We start from the raw sequence: 20270 nt of genomic DNA, 5'->3' as shown, positions 1-20270 counted from the left end.
TCTGAGTTTCATAAAAAAGCAATAAATTTGTCTGTGTTAATATAAGAAAAAATGATAGTCAAAATTCAATGCTGTTTTTTTTTTTTTTACAAATTTAATCAGTTATACATATACATATGTTCCCATATCCCCTCCCTTTTGCGTCTCCCTCCCACCCTCCCTATCCCACCCCTCCAGGTGGTCACAAAGAACCGAGCTGATCTCCCTGTGCTATGCGGCTGCTTCCCACTAGCTATCCACCTTACGTTTGGTAGTGCATATATGTCCATGCCACTCTTTCACTTTGTCACAGCTTACCCTTCCCCCTCCCCATATCCTCAAGTCCATGCTCTAGTAGGTCTGTGTCTTTATTCCTGTCTTACCCCTATGTTCTTGATGACATTTTTTTCTTAAATTCCATATATATGTGTCAGCATACAGTATTTGTCTTTCTCTTTCTGACTTACTTCACTCTGTATGACAGACTCTAGGTCCATCCACCTCATTACAAATAGCTCAATTTCATTTCTTTTTAGGGCTGAGTAATATTCCATTGTATATATGTGCCACATCTTCTTTATCCATTCATCCGATGATGGACACTTAGGTTGTTTCCATCTCCGGGCTATTGTAAATAGGGCTGCTATGAACATTTTGGTACATGTCTCTTTTTGAATTATGGTTTTCTCAGGGTATATGCCCAGTAGTGGGATTGCTGGGTCATATGGTAGTTCTATTTGTAGTTTTTTAAGGAACCTCCATACCGTTCTCCATAGTGGCTGTACCAATTCACATTCCCACCAGCAGTGCAAGAGTGTTCCCTTTTTTCCACACCCTCTCCAGCATTTATTGTTTCTAGATTTTTTGATGATGGCCATTCTGACTGGTGTGAGATGATATCTCATTGTAGTTTTTTTTTTTTTTTTTTTTTTTTTTTTGCGGTATGCGGGCCTCTCACTGTTGTGGCCTCCCCCGTCGCGGAGCACAGGCTCCGGACGCGCAGGCTCTGGACGCGCAGGCTCAGCGGCCATGGCTCACGGGCCCAGCCGCTCCGCGGCACATGGGATCCTCCCAGACCGGGGCACGAACCCGTATCCCCTGCATCGGCAGGCGGACTCTCAACCACTTGCGCCACCAGGGAGGCCCTCATTGTAGTTTTGATTTGCATTTCTCTAATGAGTAAAGATGTTGAGCATCCTTTCATGTGTTTGTTGGCTGTCTGTATATCTTCTGTGGAGAAATGTCTATTTAGGTCTTCTGCCCATTTTTGGATTGGGTTGTTTGTTTTTTTGCTATTGAGCTGCATGAGCTGCTTATAAATTTTGGAGATTAATCCTTTGTCAGTTGCTTCATTTGCAAATATTTTCTCCCATTCTGAGGGTTGTCTTTTCGTCTTGTTTATGGTTTCCTTTGCTGTGCAAAAGCTTTGAAGTTTCATTAGGTCCCATGTGTTTATTTTTGTCTTTATTTCCATTTCTCTAGGAGGTGGGTCAAAAAGGATCTTGCTGTGATTTATGTCATAGAGTGTTCTGCCTATGTTTTCCTCTAGGAGTTTGATAGTGTCTGGCCTTACATTTAGGTCTTTAATCCATTTTGAGCTAATTTTTGTGTATGGTGTTAGGGAGTGATCTAATCTCATACTTTTACATGTCCCTGTCCAGTTTTCCCAGCACCACTTATTGAAGAGACTGTCCTTTCTCCACTGTACATTCCTGCCTCCTTTATCAAATATAAGGTGACCATATGTCCGTGGGTTTATCTCTGGGCTTTCTATCCTGTTCCATTGATCTATATTTCTGTTTTTGTGCCAGTACCATACTGTCTTGATTACTGTAGCTTTGTAGTATAGTCTGAAGTCAGGGAGCCTGATTCCTCCAGCTCCATTTTTCGTTCTCAAGATTGCTTTGGCTATTCGGGGTCTTTTGTGTTTCCATACAAATTGTGAAATTTTTTGTTCTAGTTCTGTGAAAAATGCCAGTGGTAGTTTGATAGGGATTGCATTGAATCTGTAGATTGCTTTGGGTAGTAGAGTCATTTTCACAATGTTGATTCTTCCAATCCAAGAACATGGTACATCTCTCCATCTATTTGTATCATCTTTAATTTCTTTCATCAGTGTCTTATAATTTTCTGCATACAGGTCTTTTGTCTCCTTAGGTAGGTTTATTCCTAGATATTTTATTCTTTTTGTTGCAATGGTAAATGGGAGTGTTTCCTTGATTTCACTTTCAGATTTTTCATCATTAGTATATAGGAATGCCAGAGATTTCTGTGCATTAATTTTGTATCCTGCAACTTTACCAAATTCATTGATTAGCTCTAGTAGTTTTCTGGTAGCATCTTTAGGATTCTCTATGTATAGTATCATGTCATCTGCAAACAGTGACAGCTTTACTTCTTCTTTTCCCATTTGGATTCCTTTTATTTCCTTTTCTTCTCTGATTGCTGTGGCTAAAACTTCCAAAACTATGTTGAATAAGAGTGGTGAGAGTGGGCAACCTTGTCTTGTTCCTGATCTTAGTGGAAATGGTTTCAGTTTTTCACCATTGAGGACGATGCTGGCTGTGGGTTTGTCATATATGGCCTTTATTATGTTGAGGAAAGTTCCCTCTATGCCTACTTTCTGCAGGGTTTTTATCATAAATGGGTGTTGAATTTTGTCAAAAGCTTTCTCTGCATCTATTGAGATGATCATATGGTTTTTCTCCTTCAGTTTGTTAATATGGTGTATCACATTGATTGATTTGCGTATATTGAAGAATCCTTGCATTCCTGGAATAAACCCCACTTGATCATGGTGTATGATCCTTTTAATGTGCTGTTGGATTCTGTTTGCTAGTATTTTGTTGAGGATTTTTGCATCTATGTTCATCAGTGATATTGGCCTGTAGTTTTCTTTCTTTGTGACATCCTTGTCTGGTTTTGGTATCAAGGTGATGGTGGCCTCGTAGAATGAGTTTGGGAGTGTTCCTCCCTCTGCTATATTTTGGAAGAGTTTGAGAAGGATAGGTGTTAGCTCTTCTCTAAATGCTTGATAGAATTCGCCTGTGAAGCCATCTGGTCCAGGGCTTTTGTTTGTTGGAAGATTTTTAATCACAGTCTCAATTTCAGTGCTTGTGATTGGTCTGTTCATATTTTCTATTTCTTCCTGATTCGGTCTTGGCAGGTTGTGCATTTCTAAGAATTTGTCCATTTCTTCCAGGTTGTCCATTTTATTGGCATAGAGTTGCTTATAGTAATCTCTCATGATCTTTTGTATTTCTGCAGTGTCAGTTGTTACTTCTCCTTTTTCATTTCTAATTCTATTGATTTGAGTCTTCTCCCTTTTTTTCTTGATGAGTCTGGCTAATGGTTTATCAATTTTGTTTATCTTCTCAAAGAACCAGCTTTTAGTTTTATTGATCTTTGCTATCGTTTCCTTCATTTCTTTTTCATTTATTTCTGATCTGATTTTTATGATTTCTTTCCTTCTGCTAACTTTGGGATGTTTTTGTTCTTCTTTCTCTAATTGCTTTAGGTGCAAGGTTAGGTTGTTTATTCGAGATATTTCCTGTTTCTTAAGGTGGGATTGTATTGCCATAAACTTCCCTCTTAGAATTGCTTTTGCTGCATCCCATAGGTTTTGGGTTATCGTGTCTCCATTGTCATTTGTTTCTAGGTATTTTTTAATTTCCCCTTTGATTTCTTCAGTGATCACTTCGTTATTAAGTAGTGTATTGTTTAGCCTCCATGTGTTTGTATGTTTTACAGCTCTTTTCCTGTAATTGATATCTAGTCTCATAGCATTGTGGTCGGAAAAGATACTTGATACAATTTCAATTTTCTTAAATTTACCAAGGCTTGATTTGTGACCCAAGATATGATCTATCCTGGAGAATGTTCCATGCACACTTGAGAAAAATGTGTATTCTGTTGTTTTTGGATGGAATGTCCTATAAATATCAATTAAGTCCATCTCGTGTAATGTATCTTTTAAAGCTTGTGTTTCCTTATTTATTTTCATTTTGGATGACCTGTCCATTGGTGAAAGTGGGGTGTTAAAGTCCCCTACTATGATTGTGTTACTGTCGATTTCTCCTTTTATGGCTGTTAATATTTCCCTTATGTATTGAGGTGCTCCTATGTTTGGTGCATAAATATTTACAATTGTTATATCTTCTTCTTGGATTGATCCCTTGATCATTATGTAGTGTCCTTCTTTGTCTCTTCTAGTAGTCTTTATTTTAAGGTCTATTTTGTCTGATATGAGAATTGCTACTCCAGCTTTCTTTTGGTTTCCATTTGCATGGAATATCTTTTTCCATCCCCTTACTTTCAGTCTGTATGTGTCTCTAGGTCTGAAGTGGGTCTCTTGTAGACAGCATATATATGGGTCTTGTTTTTGTATCCATTCAGCCAGTCTGTGTCTTTTGGTGGGAGCATTTAGTCCATTTACATTTAAGGTAATTATTGATATGTATGTTCCTATTCCCATTTTCTTAATTGTTTTGGGTTCGTTATTGTAGGTCTTTTCCTTCTGTTGTGTTTCTTGCCTAGAGAAGTTCCTTTAGCATTTGTTGTAAAGCTGGTTTGGTGGTGCTGAACTCTCTCAGCTTTTGCTTGTCTGTAAAGGTTTTAATTTCTCCATCAAATCTGAATGAGATCCTTGCTGGGTAGAGTAATCTTGGTTGCAGGTTTTTCTCCTTCATCACTTTAAGTATGTCCTGCCACTCCCTTCTGGCTTGTAGAGTTTCTGCTGAGAGATCAGCTGTTATCCTGATGGGGATTCCCTTGTGTGTTATTTGTTGTTTTTGCCTTGCTGCTTTTAATATGATTTCTTTGTGTTTAATTTTTGACAGTTTGATTAATATGTGTCTTGGTGTATTTCTCCTTGGATTTATTCTGTATGGGACTCTCTGTGCCTCCTGGACTTGATTAACTATTTCCTTTCCCATATTAGGGAAGTTTTCAACTATAATCTCTTCAAATATTTTCTCAGTCCCTTTCTTTTTCTCTTCTTCTTCTGGAACCCCTATAATTCGAATGTTGGTGTGTTTAATGTTGTCCCAGAGGTCTCTGAGACTGTCCTCTGTTCTTTTCATTCTTTTTTCTTTATTTTGCTCTGCAGCAGTTATTTCCACTATTTTATCTTCCACCTCACTTATCCGTTCTTCTGCCTCAGTTATTCTGCTATTGATCCCATCTAGAGTATTTTTTATTTCATTTATTGTGTTTTTAATCGATGCTTGATTCGTCTTTAGTTCTTCTAGGTCCTTGTTAACTGTTTCTTGCATTTTGTCTATTCTATTTCCAAGATTTTGGATCATCTTTACCATCATTATTCTGAATTCTTTTTCAGATAGACTGCCTATTACCTCTTCATTTGTTAGGTCTGGTGGGTTTTTATCTTGCTCCTTCTCCTGCTGTGTGTTTTTCTGTCTTCTCATTTTGCTTATCTTACTGTGTTTGGGGTCTCCTTTTTGCAGGCTGCAGGTTCGTAGTTCCCGTTGTTTTTGGTGTCTGTCCCCAGTGGCTAAGGTTGGTTTAGTGGGTTGTGTAGGCTTCTTGGTGGAGGGGACTACTGCCTGTGTTCTGGTGGATGAGGCTGGATCTTGTCTTTCTGGTGGGCAGGTCCACGTCTGGTGGTGTGTTTTGGGGTGTCTGCGGACTTTTTATGATTTGAGGCAGCCTCTCTGCTAATGCGTGGCGTTGTGTTCCTGTCTTGCTAGTTGTTTGGCATAGGGTGTCCAGCACTGTAGCTTGCTGGTCGTTGAGTGAAGCTGGGTGCTGGTTTTGAGATGGAGATCTCTGGAAGATTTTCGCCGTTTGATATTATGTGGAGCTGGGAGGTCTCTTGTGGACCAGTGTCCTGAAGTTGGCTCTCCCACCTCAGAGGCACAGCACTGACTCCTGGCTCCTCAATTTGGGATGATTTGTTGTCTATTCATGTATTCCACAGATGCAGGGTACATGAAGTTGATTGTGGAGCTTTAATCCGCTGCTTCTGAGGCTGCTGGGAGAGGTTTCCCTTTTTCTTCTTTGTTCTCACAGCTCCTGGGTCTCAGCTTTGGATTTGGCCCCGCCTCTGCGTGTAGGTCGCCGGAGGGCGTCTGTTCTTCGCTCAGACAGGACAGGGTTAAAGGAGCAGCCTCTTCGGGGACTCTGGCTCACTCAGGCCGGGCGGGAGGGAGGGGCACGGAGTGCGGGGCGAGCCTGCAGCGGCAGAGGTCAGTGTGACGTTGCACCAGCCCGAGGCGCGCCGTGCGTTCTCCCAGGGAAGCCGCCCCTGGATCCCGGGACCCCGGCAGTGGCGGGCTGCACAGGCTCCCGGAAGGGCGGTGTGGACAGTGACCTGCGCTTGCACACAGGCTTCTTGGCGGCGGCAGCAGCAGCCCCAGCGTCCCACGCCCGTCTCTGGGCTCCGCGCTTTCAGCCGCGACTCGCGCCCGTCTCTGGAGCTCCTTTACGCGGCGCTCTTAATCCCCTCTCCTCGCGCACCAGGAAACCAAGAGGGAAGAAAAAGTCTCCTGCCTCTTCGGCAGCTCCAGAGTTTTCCCGGACTCCCTCCCGGCTAGCTGTGGCACATTAGCCCCCTTCAGGCTGAGTTCTCGCCGCCAGCCCCAGTCCTCTCCCTGCGCTCTGACCGAAGCCCGAGCCTCAGCTCCAGCGCCGCCCGCCCCGGCGGGGGAGCAGACAAGCCTCTCGGGCTGGTGAGTGCCGCTCGGCACCGCTCCTCTGTGCGGGAATCTCTCTGCTTTGCCCTACCCAGGTATGTGGGGAGTTTCTTGCCTTTTGGGAGGTCTGGGGTCTTCTGCCAGCGTTCAGTAGGTGTTCTGTAGGAGTTGTTGCACGTGTAGCTGTATTTCTGGTGTATCTGTGGGGAGGAAGGTGATCTCCGCGTCTTACTCTTCCGCCATCTTACCCGGAAGTCTCAATGCTGTTTTAAGCCAACACTTCACTTATTTTTATTTAAATTAATTATATATTATTTTTATTATTTTAAAATCTACATATGCTCATTATAGGGAAAATTTAGTGGTATGAAGAGTAAAATTAATGTTGTGTTTCTGCCACCCAGAGACAACCACTGTTAACTCATTTTTATGTGAACTTTTAGCCTTTCTCTAGACGTGTGTTTGTGTATGTATGTTAACATATTTAGCTTCATGCTATAAATAAATTTTATATTCTACTTTTCATCACTTGATATTGTATTGTGAGCATGTTCCCATGTTGTTAAATTTTCCCCAGACACAGTTTTTATAAGTAAGCTCATGGCTATATCATGATTTATTTAACCTTTCCCTTGCTAGTGGCTGTTCAGGGGGTTGCTCGTTTCTTAACTGAATTTTTAAAAGATGTCATAAAAATTTTTTATGCATAAATCTCAGTTGAAATCTCTGGCTTTTTCTTTAGGTCTGGCCTCTAAAACTGGGATCACTGGGTCCTGGGCCATCTGCTCTTGTTTGATACATCAGGAGAAATTGTCTCCCATACAGATGCTTCTCTGAGTTAGGACAGAGAAGGTGTGAATGACCTGGAGGGGGTCACTGATCAGGGATAATGGATCCATGATCACAGCCTTATAAGGGGTTATGAGACCCATTCAACCAAGGTAGTCTTCTTTGAGGTTGACAATGAACATACACGTTAGTAAATACATTCTAATTCTTCTTAAATTTGCCTTTTCCTTATCAGAAATTCTTCCTGGACCCAAGCGATAAGCTGACTGACTATGCGTCTTAGCTTTGTTGGAAGTGTGAATTTCATCTTTACAGGTGGTCTTTACATACCTGTATTTAATACCTGTATTTAAATAAGATGCTGGGAGCAGCTCAAAAAGGCTAGCCAGAAGTTATTTTAACTTTAAAAACCCAATCCTATCAGGGCATTTTAATCTGAAAGATGCTTTCAAAGGTGACCTTTGAAATTTCTATAGAACTAAGTGTTTTCCTAAAAAGCAATGAAAAATGTTGGAACAAATATGAGAAGTAAGTCCTACCAGGGGACAAAAAATAATTGCCACACTTTTATGAGGATTTCAGATGCATAAGTGATTTATAATCCTTCCCAGAATTAAGGTAAAATAATGATGAATTTTGCATTTAATTTTTCAAAACCCAACTTTGTCTCCCACAGACTGTCTATCAGCCCTCTTCTCCCAGGGCCCCTTCTTATCCTTCTGCAGTCTGACTGCTAAACACATGACCTTTTAATTTATTTTTGAGTAACATCCCTGTGGAAATCTAGGGATGATAAAGGCTAGGAGGTCATTTCGATTTTCCCTTCAGTCTTTTGTGTCTTCTCTTTTATCCTCCCTAAATTGTGAAGTAATTAGATTCTTACATTATTTTCCTTTTTGAACTTCTACAAACATTCATTTTTATTTTCCATATTGTTTTACTAGCTAAACAATGCCACTCTAGATTGGTTAGCAGCACACAGCAGTTCATTAGAAAATCATCTGTTTCATGTTTATTTCCTACTCCTTTGTTCCTGGCGGAGTCCAATGCCCCATCACTGTGGTTCTGATGGATTTAATTCTCTGCTGTACCCCGGAGTCCCCGTACTATCTCTCTTCCTGAGATTCCCTTTGTTCCCCTGATTCTCACTTTCCTCCCCTCTCTGCCCCTTGGCAGAGCAGGATTTCAGATGTTGGTGCACATCTGGTGCATTTATAGACAATCCCTTCTGATGGTTTATTTTTCTAGATTGTCGTTGGCATTCATGGAGTCATGAAATGAATGCTGGCATTGCTGTTTTCTCTCATACATAATATTTCTAACACCCCCTTTTTGTGACTTTCTCAATTCTACTTCTTCAGTTTATTTTAAATCCTACAAAACTAATTCTCCAAAGGTTAAGCTTAAACAAGGTTTTGATATGGGCATTATTGAGGAAGAGTAAAAGTGAATTTAAACTCGTGCTTCAGCGGCTACCTTCTGTTATCACAAATCCACATATATTTTCCTCTGAAGTGGCCGTGTATAAAGAGGCTTTCTGGGATATTATCTTTTATTATCGTGGCATGTGTTTTGTAGAAGAGAACTCCATTGAGAAATGGCAATGGGACATGTTTTTTCTTTCTTTTTGATAGGAATTCCCCAAAGAGAATTCTTTCTGTTTCCAATTTAGGCAAAGCTTCTCATCCCAGAGGAAATATTTCCAGCATAAGGTTAGAGACAAGGAACTCTTACAAATTGCAAATCATTCTCAATGGCCAGAAGGGTGTTTTTGAAAGAGATCCTCTTCCCAAGTGGTGCGAAGTTTGACGTGTGTCACCCTTTCCTTTCTGAATTCTACCAAGTAGGTGTCAAGCCCAGATTTGTTAGCAACTTTTGTGCTATCTTTTAAAAAATGAGGAAGGAAAGGAAAAATTCAGATTATTGCGAACTTTCACACAGAGACCTAATTTGGAAAAGCGAAAGTTCCCAGGACAACATACCAGCTCTGTGTTGCAACGTACACACACACTTACGCAGGTAGTAACACAAATGGTGTCTTTGTTGTGGGTCAGGTAAGATGCATTACCAACGATATAATTTAATTGGAAATGCTGTGAAATCTAACATATTTTTATCCTCTGTGAAGCTGGTGATATAAACTAGGTTTTAGTAATCGTAATAACCCAAGATTGGGGTCCTTTGGCTCTTCTGAAAGAATAAGAGGTACAATATCTTGTTTTGTGTCTTTATGTGTAGAAATTCCTTTCAATAGATATTTTGCTTCTTAGGGTTCTTTTATTTTGTGGGCTGTGTAGGCGGGGGTAGGAACAGTGAAAGAAGTGCTGGATAGGCTAGAGATCCACCCTTGGCAGCTTCAGCTTGCTCGGTAAGTGTGGAAGGAATTTAGACAAGATATTCTTCTATCATTAGCAACGTGAGGCTGAAGAAAGGGTCTCACATTCTCAAAATAGAAGAGAGGGATGTGGTGCTTTGGAGAACTCTTCTGGCTCTTTGAGGGCGCTGAGCATTCAGGAAAATCATGGTGGGTAGTGCAAGGCTCGAGGGGACTCAGATGCACCATTCTAAAGACAGTGTCCCTTAACATCCTCCAGGTTCCTATTGCTGCATCTCTTCAGAGAAGTACATGGGACTAGCTCCAGGATTTGGGGATTTTGTTAGATTTCAGGGTTCTGGAAAACTGTTCAGTGGAGCTCCACAAAAAGCTGGGTAAAGTAGGCTTCATGAACGAAAACTGTCTGGAGCCAAACTAAATGTCCAGGTGTGGTCTGAACATTTATGCCTGGTTTTATTGCAGCGATTACTGGGCAGTTTAGTAACAGAGTAATAATTACTGTCTCAGTTCTTGTGGGTTTGTTTTTTGTTTTTTTGTTTTTTTTTTTGCAGTACACGGGCCTCTCACTGTTGTGGCCTCTCCCGTTGTGGAGCACAGGCTCTGGACGCGCAAGCTCAGTGGCCATGGCTCACGGGCCCAGCCGTCCACGGCATGTGTGATCCTCCTGGACTGGGGCATGAACCCGGTTCCCTAGCATCAGCAGGCAGACTCTCAACCACTGCGCCACCAGGGAAGCCCAGTTCTTGTGTTTGATGACACACACACATCATCAGGGAACAGGCACACAGAGTCATAACCCACTGAATAACTGAACAAAGGCACTAAACATCTATACAAAAAATTTTCAAAAGGCAGATAGTGTTTAGAGAAAACGATAAATAGCCCTTGTTTAAACTAAATGCATAGGAAAGAAGAAAATTATCAAAATTATTTTGCAAAGGTATTAACACAATTTCCTCTATCCTTCTGGAACTTTGAAGTAGCATAGAGATTTAAGTCTTCCATTTTATCATTTGTATAAAGGAAAGATAAGTCCCCATTTTCCTTCATCAAACTATACAGTTTTTTCTTTCTGTTATTAAAGTACAGCCATCAAGACCATCTTCTTGATTTAGGTCACTTACCAGTTAATATCTGACTCAACTAGAATCCTTTCTCTCATCCAACTCCAAAGAAAATCTAAAATGAATATAAAGAAAATTTAAAAAGCATATGTTGTGCTACTCTTTCAGAAGATTATTAATTCCTCAGGGGAAGGTGTATTTTCTCCTCAATTTGGCCACAACCTTCTCAGAGTGGCAATGTTAATTTATTTGGGTTAACATTTCTCCATAATGAAAGATAAACCATTTATAAAGAAGCCATTGCCTTTTGTGTGTTAACCTTCTGTCCTTTGATTTTGTTATACTCTCTTATTGGTTCCAGAAGTTATTTTGTAGATTCTTTGGAATCTTCTGCATAGACAGTCATATCATCTATGAATAAATGTGGTTTTATTTCTTCTTGTCCAATCTGTATAACTTTTATTTATTTTTCTTGTCTTATTGCACTAGTCAGAATTTCTCAAATGGCATCTAATAAGACTGGCGAGAGAGAACATCTTGCCTTTTCCCCAGCTTAAGAGGAAAGTATCTAACTATAAAACTCTTAAAGGAAAACATAAGCAGAACATTCTTTGACATAAATTGCAGCAAGATCTTTTTCAATCCACCTCCTAGAGTAATGAAAATAAAAACAAAATAAACAAATGGGACCTAATTAGACTTAAGAGTTTTTGCACAGCAAAGGAAACCATAAACAAAATGAAAAGACAGCCCTCAGAATGGGAGAAAATATTTGCAAGTGAAGCAACTGACAAGGGATTAATCTCCAAAATATACAAACAGCTCATGCAGCTCAATATCAGAGAAACAAACAACCCAATCAAACAATGGGTGGAAGATCTAAATAGACATTTCTCCAAATAAGATATACAGGTGGCCAAAAAGCACATGAAAAGATGCTCAACATCACTAATTATTAGAAAAGTTCAAATCAAAACTACAGTGAGGTATCACCTCACACCAGTTAGAATGGCCATCATCAAAAAATCTAGAAACAATAAATGCTGGAGAAGACATGGAGAAAAAGGAACCCTCCTACACTGTTGGTGGGAATGTAAATTGGTACAGCCACTATGGAGAACAGTATGGGGGTTCCCTAGAAAACTACAAATAGAGCTCCCATGATCCAGCAATCCCACTCCTGGGCATATATCTGGAGAAAACCATAATTCAAAAAGATACATGCAACCCAGTGTTCATTGCAGCACTATTTACAGTAACCAGGACATGGAAACAACCTAAATGTCCATCAACAGAGGAATGGATAAAGAAGATGTGCTACATATATACAATGAAATATTACTCAGCCATAAAAAAGAATGAAATAATGCCATTTGCAGCAACATGGATGGACTTAGAGATTATCATACTGAGTAAAGTAAGTCAGAAAGACAAATATCAATATTTTATGATAACACTTATATGTGGAAACTAAAAATGGGGTACAGATGAACTTATCTACAAAACAGAAAGAGAGTTAGTTACAGATGTAGAAAACAAACTTATGGTTACCAGGGGGTAAGGGATGGGGGAGGGATAAAATGGGAGGTTGGGGTTGAAATGTACACAGTACTATGTATAAAACTGATAACTAATAAAGACCTACTGTATAGCACAGGGAACTCTGCTCAATACTCTGTAATGGTCCCTATATGGGAAAATAATCTAAAGAAGAGTGGATATATGTATATATATAACTGACTCACTTTGCTATACACCTGGTACTAACACAACATTGTAAATCAACTATACTCCATAAAAATAAAAATAAAAAAAAGAAAGCATCTAGTCTCTATACGATGTTAGCTACTGGTTTTTGGAGATGTTTTAAATAAAGTTGAGAAAATTCCTGTCTTTTTTCAGTGTGCTGAGAGTTTTTGTCATGACTGGGTGTTGAATTTTCTTAATGCTTTCTGCATCAATTGACATGATTATATTATTTTTCTTCTTTAACTTGTTGACATGATGAATTACAAGGATGGAATGTTGAAACAGCTTTGCCAGTTTCCTAAAACATTTCCCACTTCATTGTACTGTATAATTATTTTTATACATTGTTGGATTTTATTTTCTAATTTATTTGAGGATTTTAAAGTCTGTGTTCATGAGAGATATTAGTCTGTAGTTTTCCTTTCTTGTAATGTCTTTGTCTGGTTTTGAGATCATGGTAATGCTGCCCTCATAGCATGAGTTAGATAGTTTTCCTCTACTTCTATCTTCTAAAAGAGTTTGTAGAGAATTGGTATTATTTCTTCCTTAAGTGTTTGGTAGCATTCACCAGTGAACCCATCTGGGTCTGGTGCTTTCTATTTTGGAGGCTTATTAATTATTAATTTAATTTCTTCAATAAATATAAGCCTACTTAAAAATACTTCTCGTGTAAATTTTGGTAGTTTGTGTTTTTCAAGGAATTGGTCTTGAAAAACACTTCATCTAAGTTATAAAATTTGTGGACATAGAATTATTCACAGTATTCTTTTGTTAACATTTTAATGCCTGTGGGTTCAAGAGTGATGACTCCTCTTTCATTTCTGATATTGATAATTTGTGTCTTCTTTCTTCTGTGTCAGTATCGTGAGAGGTTTATTGAGTTTATTGATTTTTTTCAAAGATCCAGCTTTTGGTTCCATTAGTTTTCTTTAAACCATTTATAAGAAAGAAGGAAGTAAAAAGCAATAGAAATGAGTAAAGGGAACTGCACGTTGGTTTACAACTGCACTCTGGTGAAGCCGAGTATGTACTCTAAATCTTATGCCAGGTATAATGAACCATGGTAAACTACCACTTTAAAAATAGTGACAACCTGGTTTCTTTTCAATGTCATTCCAGAAAAGTTTAAATATGGGTGACCTTTGCTTTGAAGACACTAAGTAATGTATCATTTACCAGAAAAACTCAAAAACTATTTTTCAATCATAACTGTTTTTTTCCTCCCAGGAAAAAAAATTAAACTTCAGTTTGGGTAAGAATAATGTGGAGATTATTTAAAATGCAAATTTCTGGATCTCACCCAAATTCTACTCAGTATGTCTGTAGAGGGGGCCAGAAAATTATTATTATTTTGGGGGGGTAAGGGAGTTTTTAATATACAATAAGTAATTCCTTACAGTGATTTGAAAAAGTATGAGAACAGATGAACAAATAAAGCTTAGTGATTTAGGATTTATTTTTGTAAAATCAAGTTGACCAATATTTAAATGTTATACTTGCATTTTAAACATTATAATATAAATATAAAAACACAAAACATCCAATGTTACACACTGATCTCCCACGCCTGACTTGGATTTAGATATTGAGTATTTTATATTCTATAGAAAGGAACTTTCAAAGTTTTGTCAGTGCTTATACACTATTATTCCTCATCAAAATCTTCATAAATTCTAAAAGACTGGTATTAAAAGTAGTTATTTGTCTTCTTGAATATTCTAAAACGTGCCAATTTGGATTAGCCTTCAGATTTTAAGGGCTTGTAGGATATACAAAAAGTACCCAAGATCGTTTTAATACATTTAGGATAAGTTTGTTTACAGTTATGACAGAAATACTTTGGACTTTCAGATAATGAAAAATATATCCTTAACCCACATAAAAGGCATTTTAGGCCAAATTACTTAGTAGAAATAACACACCAGAAAATTATTAATTGTGCAAGCACCCCAGTTGAGTACAATGCAGTGGCCTGCTGACTTTTCATTGAGAACATTGCCATTGACCGTGGAGCTGGAAAGGTCTCCAGAGTGCATGCATCTTGACCCTTCATTTTATGCATGAGATACTGGACCTCTAGAGGGGGCAGTGCTGTTTGTCAGTGTCTCTGCTGGAAACAGCCCACGATTTCTGGTTCCTTGTACAATGATGTACTACTCAGGACACTGGAGATGATTGTCCAGCTTAATTATCCAACTAAACTTTGAATATACTTTAACAATTATAAAAATCAAATTTTAAATAAGGAACATATATAATTGCTTTGGAAATTATAAAGAGCATGTGACAGATACGATGTTTCATCAACAGGATTAGAGAATTGTGTCACCGCTGTCTGCTTTGACGTCTACACAGTCAATACCTATGACTTGTGGAAGCTGTGCAAAATGACATGGTTCACTAATCCAGCTGAAAATTCTAGACACAGATGCTTACATATCAGAGTTCCCTCATTAATTGAAGAGGAAAATAAAATCCTTCACACGTGTTTATGTTATGTTCTTAGGAGAGTCATGGGTTTACATTTGAAAACTATTCTTTTCTAGCTTGGAGGTCTCACTGAGATGTCAGGATTTACCTGGAAAGCTGTCTTGCTAAAGAAGTGTGTGCCTTGGACCACTTAAGCCTGTGTGGGTTTTTGTTTGTTTTTTGCTCGGCTTCCAGTCTGAGTTCCAAGTGACCATAGAACTTTAACATTGTTGATGCTCTATTTTATTTCTTCTTTTTCCTTGATTTTGTGTTTAGTCTTTTTTTCTGGTTCACACAGGTAGTTCACATAGAAGCTAACTTACTCCCCTTTGGGGTCAACTATTGAAAATTTGGTTCTATCACCCATGGTTTATTAATTTCTGTAGATGGAGAATAGTGATCTATTCTCTCTTGGATGACATACAACAAAGGATTCATATCTTCAGTCCTTTTTGTTTGTTTGTTTGTCTATTTTGAATTCTAATTAAGAATTTCTGGGATGGGGCACAGCTCTTTGAGATGTGGGCCACAGAGTTTTTGTGTGTCTGTGTTTACTTTTGACCTGAGACTGATATAGTAAAACTGAAGCTGTAAGTTCTCTACATGTCTTCATGTCTATGTGTCTGTGTGGGTAGTTGAGAAAGGTATTTTCCTCTCATTGTGTTAGTAGGATTTTTTCCCCTTTCTCCAGAGGGTATTAGTGACTTAGGTTGTTATGTCACTTAAACTAAAGGAGCTCCCTTATGATTGTTTATAGAGGTAAATATACACATATAAATAAAATATTCTTAAAGCTCCTGCAGAATAATGAAATCAAATTTCTAATAATTTAAGACATTTACCCTTAAAGATTATAATAATTTAAGAGATTTACCCTTAAAAATTATGTTGCTAGATCAGAAACATTTTAAGGATTCAAGTTTACATAATTAAAATATAGGTTTGGCAAATTGGACTGGTATAATAATTATGATTTTCAAAAGAAGTCTATGTCCTTTGTCTCATTTACCAGTATTAACTACATAAAAGCATATATGTTATTTTAGTTGATTGATTTTCTCATTCACGAAGAGCATAGTCTGAACTTCCTAAAATTATGTATGTCAGTTTCATTATCAAATAAGCTAATAATACTCCCATACAGTGTTAAAGATTATGAAAAGTAATTTGTGCTCAACTAAATTGAATCATTATTCCAGCAAACTTTTTATATCAATAGTAATTATGTTTTGTAGTGTGTCAGCTTAAACATAATTTCCAAGGTCTTCAGGTAATTTAAAACCTTAAACTAATATTAAATTCAGCTAATTAATGGAGAATTCTTAGATAGCTAGATATTTTCTAAGTGATACGGAATTCTGAAATACTAATGTCTAAGCATAATTTTAAGCTTCATATTTCTATATGCTACAAGGGTCTGTATTTTGGGTCATGTTACTGAATATGTTCATTTGTGCTACCTTAAGAAGGTATAAGAGAAATGAGTGTAGAAGTAGAAAGCTGTGTTAAGTATACTCACAAGTGATGTCATTCTGCTAAAAAGCTACAGAGTGACAGACGGTTCTCAGTCATATATTTTTTAGTTTTCTCTGTGAAATAGAAAATTTTCACACCGGTCAGGAGTTATAATTTACATGACTGAGACTATACCACAAGCAATGATGATGGAGAAATGCAAGTGGGTGTGTACCTTTATTTTCTAAGGAAAAAGAGTAGCTTTGTTCTCATGTGAGTCAGTTCCTTCCAGAATATGAAAGAGCTTGAAAAAGGCAAGACCCCAAAAATAAATTTTATTTGATTCGGTTTATAACAACTGAATCTGAAAAGAAGGCATAAGTTAAAATTTTAGCTAAGGTTGCTCAGTTTTGATGGGTTGGTTTCATCAGTTTACTGCATAATACCTTCGTTTACAAGATGAAAGAAAATTCTCTACCTTTTGCAAAATCTGTCTGCATAGCAGAGAACCTGTGTCTACCAGAACAACTTTTTGTGCATTATGTTAACTATATTATGTCCTTGATTGTTAAAAAAAAACAAAAACAAAGAACAAAGTTTTCTCACTGTGAAAGAGCTGAGGTTCTTTACAAGTTTATTACCTTTTATGTGTATTTCAAAACATTTTGTTGTCACTTTGATTAAATAGGTCACCATGCAGTTGGTTCTCAGGCACCTATGATCCAATCAAAATCAAGTGCTCAAAATCTCCTCTGACAGCTGTTTTGATTTTGCCTCACCAAGATCGGCTCCTATATTTAGAAAAAATAAAATAAAAACTTCAGGATATCTTTTACACCTAAAACTATGTTTGAGATTTTACAAAGACCCCAGAGCAGTCTCCAAGATTTATTTTTTACCTCGTAAAATGAGAAACTCTAGAAATAATTAAGTTATTTTAATGTACTATGTATCTCTTAAATCAATGCTATCGCAAGAGCTACATGGGAAAAGTCATCAAATTAGAAGAGACGTTTAGCCTTCTCTTGGGTTTGTTGATGTACAATGTTATTAGTATAAATATTACAGACAGTATGTGTCTTCTGAGAAGACTCTGGAGGTTTGTCTTACTCTCAGGGGATGCACTGATCCAACCTTTATGAAACAACTATGTACTGTACTCCAATAGGGAGTTTATTCTCCTGCATTCTGATATTATTGATGATACTAATCACTAAGTCTTTGTCATTTACAGGTAATTTTTATTGTATTCTGATGCTGGCCTGAAGGCTCTACTATAAGGTAGAGGTGAGCGGTTTTGCCTATAGTCTTAGGTCCTCATGGAAACGACTATAGCAAGTACTTTGATCTATTGATTCTTCAAAGTAAAGACTCTTGGGTACAGGTTTCTGAACTGACATCATTTAATGGCTGTCAGATCCTACCACTGGCCTGAGGCTGGATCTCCAGGACTCTTCTTAGTCTGGAAGCAGAAGCTTCATGAAACAGGCTGGCGACCCACGATTCAGCAGCAGAAGAGACTGAATGAACCGATGACAGAAATTTTGTTGTGATTAGTTGCTTGGAATTTTTAAAATATTTGGTTAATGTTCTATTTTTCATGTTTATATTAAGAGGTCCTTTTTCTTTCTGAATCATCGCTAACTGATAAGTAGACTCTGCTTTTGTAAAGTGAAATAAAACATTTTGAAATGGTACCTGATTCTCACTCATCCCTCAGAAATCATCCATTTTTACTGAGTCTTTTCATGGCAATATAGTTATTTACGTAGGCTTAATGCAAATCTCTCCACCTTTTTACCAGAATATAATTAGATTGTGCAACCACGGCCACTCAAGTGGTGTCATATTTGAAAAGAATGGTTATTTAATCAAGAATGGCAAGCTATTTTAAAGAAGAAAGGTTATCTCTTAGGGTTAGCCTGACTTAGGCTCCTGGCCTTACAGATAGTGAGGAAGGTCATTTCCGGTTGGGCCAAGAAACTTAGCAAGTTTTGGGGACATTGAGAAGGAAGGAATTCACCCAAATTTGTAGGCCTAGCCAGTGAAATCTGGTAGAGAAAGTTTCTTTGAATTTTGGTTTCCTAGCTTCTGGATAGCAAATGACAGAGGCTTTAAAAAATAAAATTCAATCTCCTTATGAAAACTTCCAGACAGAAGCTAATTCTACAGCCTTAGTAGTAGCTCAGAATGGTATGGTTCTCAATTAACAAAGCAAATACATGGTTAATTAGCCCTTGGGCAGCACCTATGGAAATAACAAGGCCAAACCAATGAGACCAGCACTTTTGTGATCAAGTGGAATATTAGCAGATGGTGTTTATGATCCCCAGGGCAAGCTTGCTGGGAATATTTTTGAAAAACTTTTAAGGTTGTACTTTTAAATAGAATGCTGAGAATTGTCTAGCAGATCCTCCAGGGTTATTTGATTATGTAGAGGGATGCCCCTTTGATTGCCTTTGTCTAGGTTATACCACAGCTCTGTAAGTTGTAGGAACCTGGTAGAAATGCAAAGGCCTCTTGTCTACAGAAATGGAGATGAATTTTGTCTGGTCATGATACAACTCATTTCTACCCTGTAGAAAAGATGAACCAAATATCATTATAAAGATTACATTTTGTGTTTAGTTTTGCATCTATCAACAAATTTAGCATTTTTGATATTCTACATATATCTGGTCTTGAACCTCTTCTTTGAACCAGTTACATATGTTCATTTTATATTATACAACAGTTGTGATTTTGTGAATTTGAAAATGATCCTTTTGAAAAATCATCTTTTAACAGTCTGTCCAGTTCATGTCATTCATCTAACACCAAGCAGCTCATTGGATTTGCCTGTTTCTGAGTCCATGTTTGGAGCACTCTTTTGATAATTCTGCTTTTGAGGTATGCAGAAGTGGGGTAATGAATGATAGACTTTGTAATTAACCCACCTGACCAATCCTATGTCTCATCAAAAAAAAATTTAAAACCAGAAGTGGAAATTATAGGAAGACAATATTGGACAAGAATTTAATGCCGACATCTTAGTTAAGAATCCCTAAATGAGAGTTGTGTGTTCAAGCACAAAAATAGTGTGTGTTAAGTGAGAAGGCTGAGGATGTAATAGTGAGTACAAAAGTTCCTTCATACTTATTTTCTGCAATTATCAAAAGTTAATCTTGGCTGACAGGACACTGAATAACAGGACACAGGCTCACCTGTCCTTGTGAGAATGTGCACATTCAACACCCTTCTCAAGACCAAAAAAGTGTTCAGCCTCACCCCAAATACACTCTGAAAATACCAGGATGGAAAGTGTTCCTAACTGAACACAAAGCATTGTTTTAAAAAAAGATTTCCAACCTCTGCTGTATGCCTGTGGATATGAATCATGCTTTTGGGTCATATTAAATCTTTTCCTCTTTCCTTTGTTTCCTTGGGAAACTACCATATATTATATGCTTTTTCATCTGGCCAATATATTGACCAGAAATGAACATAGGATCATCAAATGTTAGATCAGGAAGAATCACTGGACATCCTCTAACCCACTGGTCCTAACCTTTTTTTGGAGGGAAGAGATAAAGGATGTTTTGGTGTTTTATGAAACCTGTGACTCGTCTCTGCAAAAATAAAATCAAACATACAAATATATTCCAACATTTGCACAGTTTTAGCAGCTTTCATGATATATACATATATCACAGGTTAAAAGGCTCATGATCCAGTTGCCTCAATTTACACATAAGAAACCAGACTAGAAGATGTGGCCAAGGACATCCAGCCAGTTAC

This window comes from Mesoplodon densirostris, chromosome 3 (genome assembly GCF_025265405.1).
Source record: "Mesoplodon densirostris isolate mMesDen1 chromosome 3, mMesDen1 primary haplotype, whole genome shotgun sequence".
Lineage (NCBI taxonomy): Eukaryota > Metazoa > Chordata > Mammalia > Artiodactyla > Ziphiidae > Mesoplodon > Mesoplodon densirostris.
Note: the sequence above shows the minus strand (reverse complement) of the source record.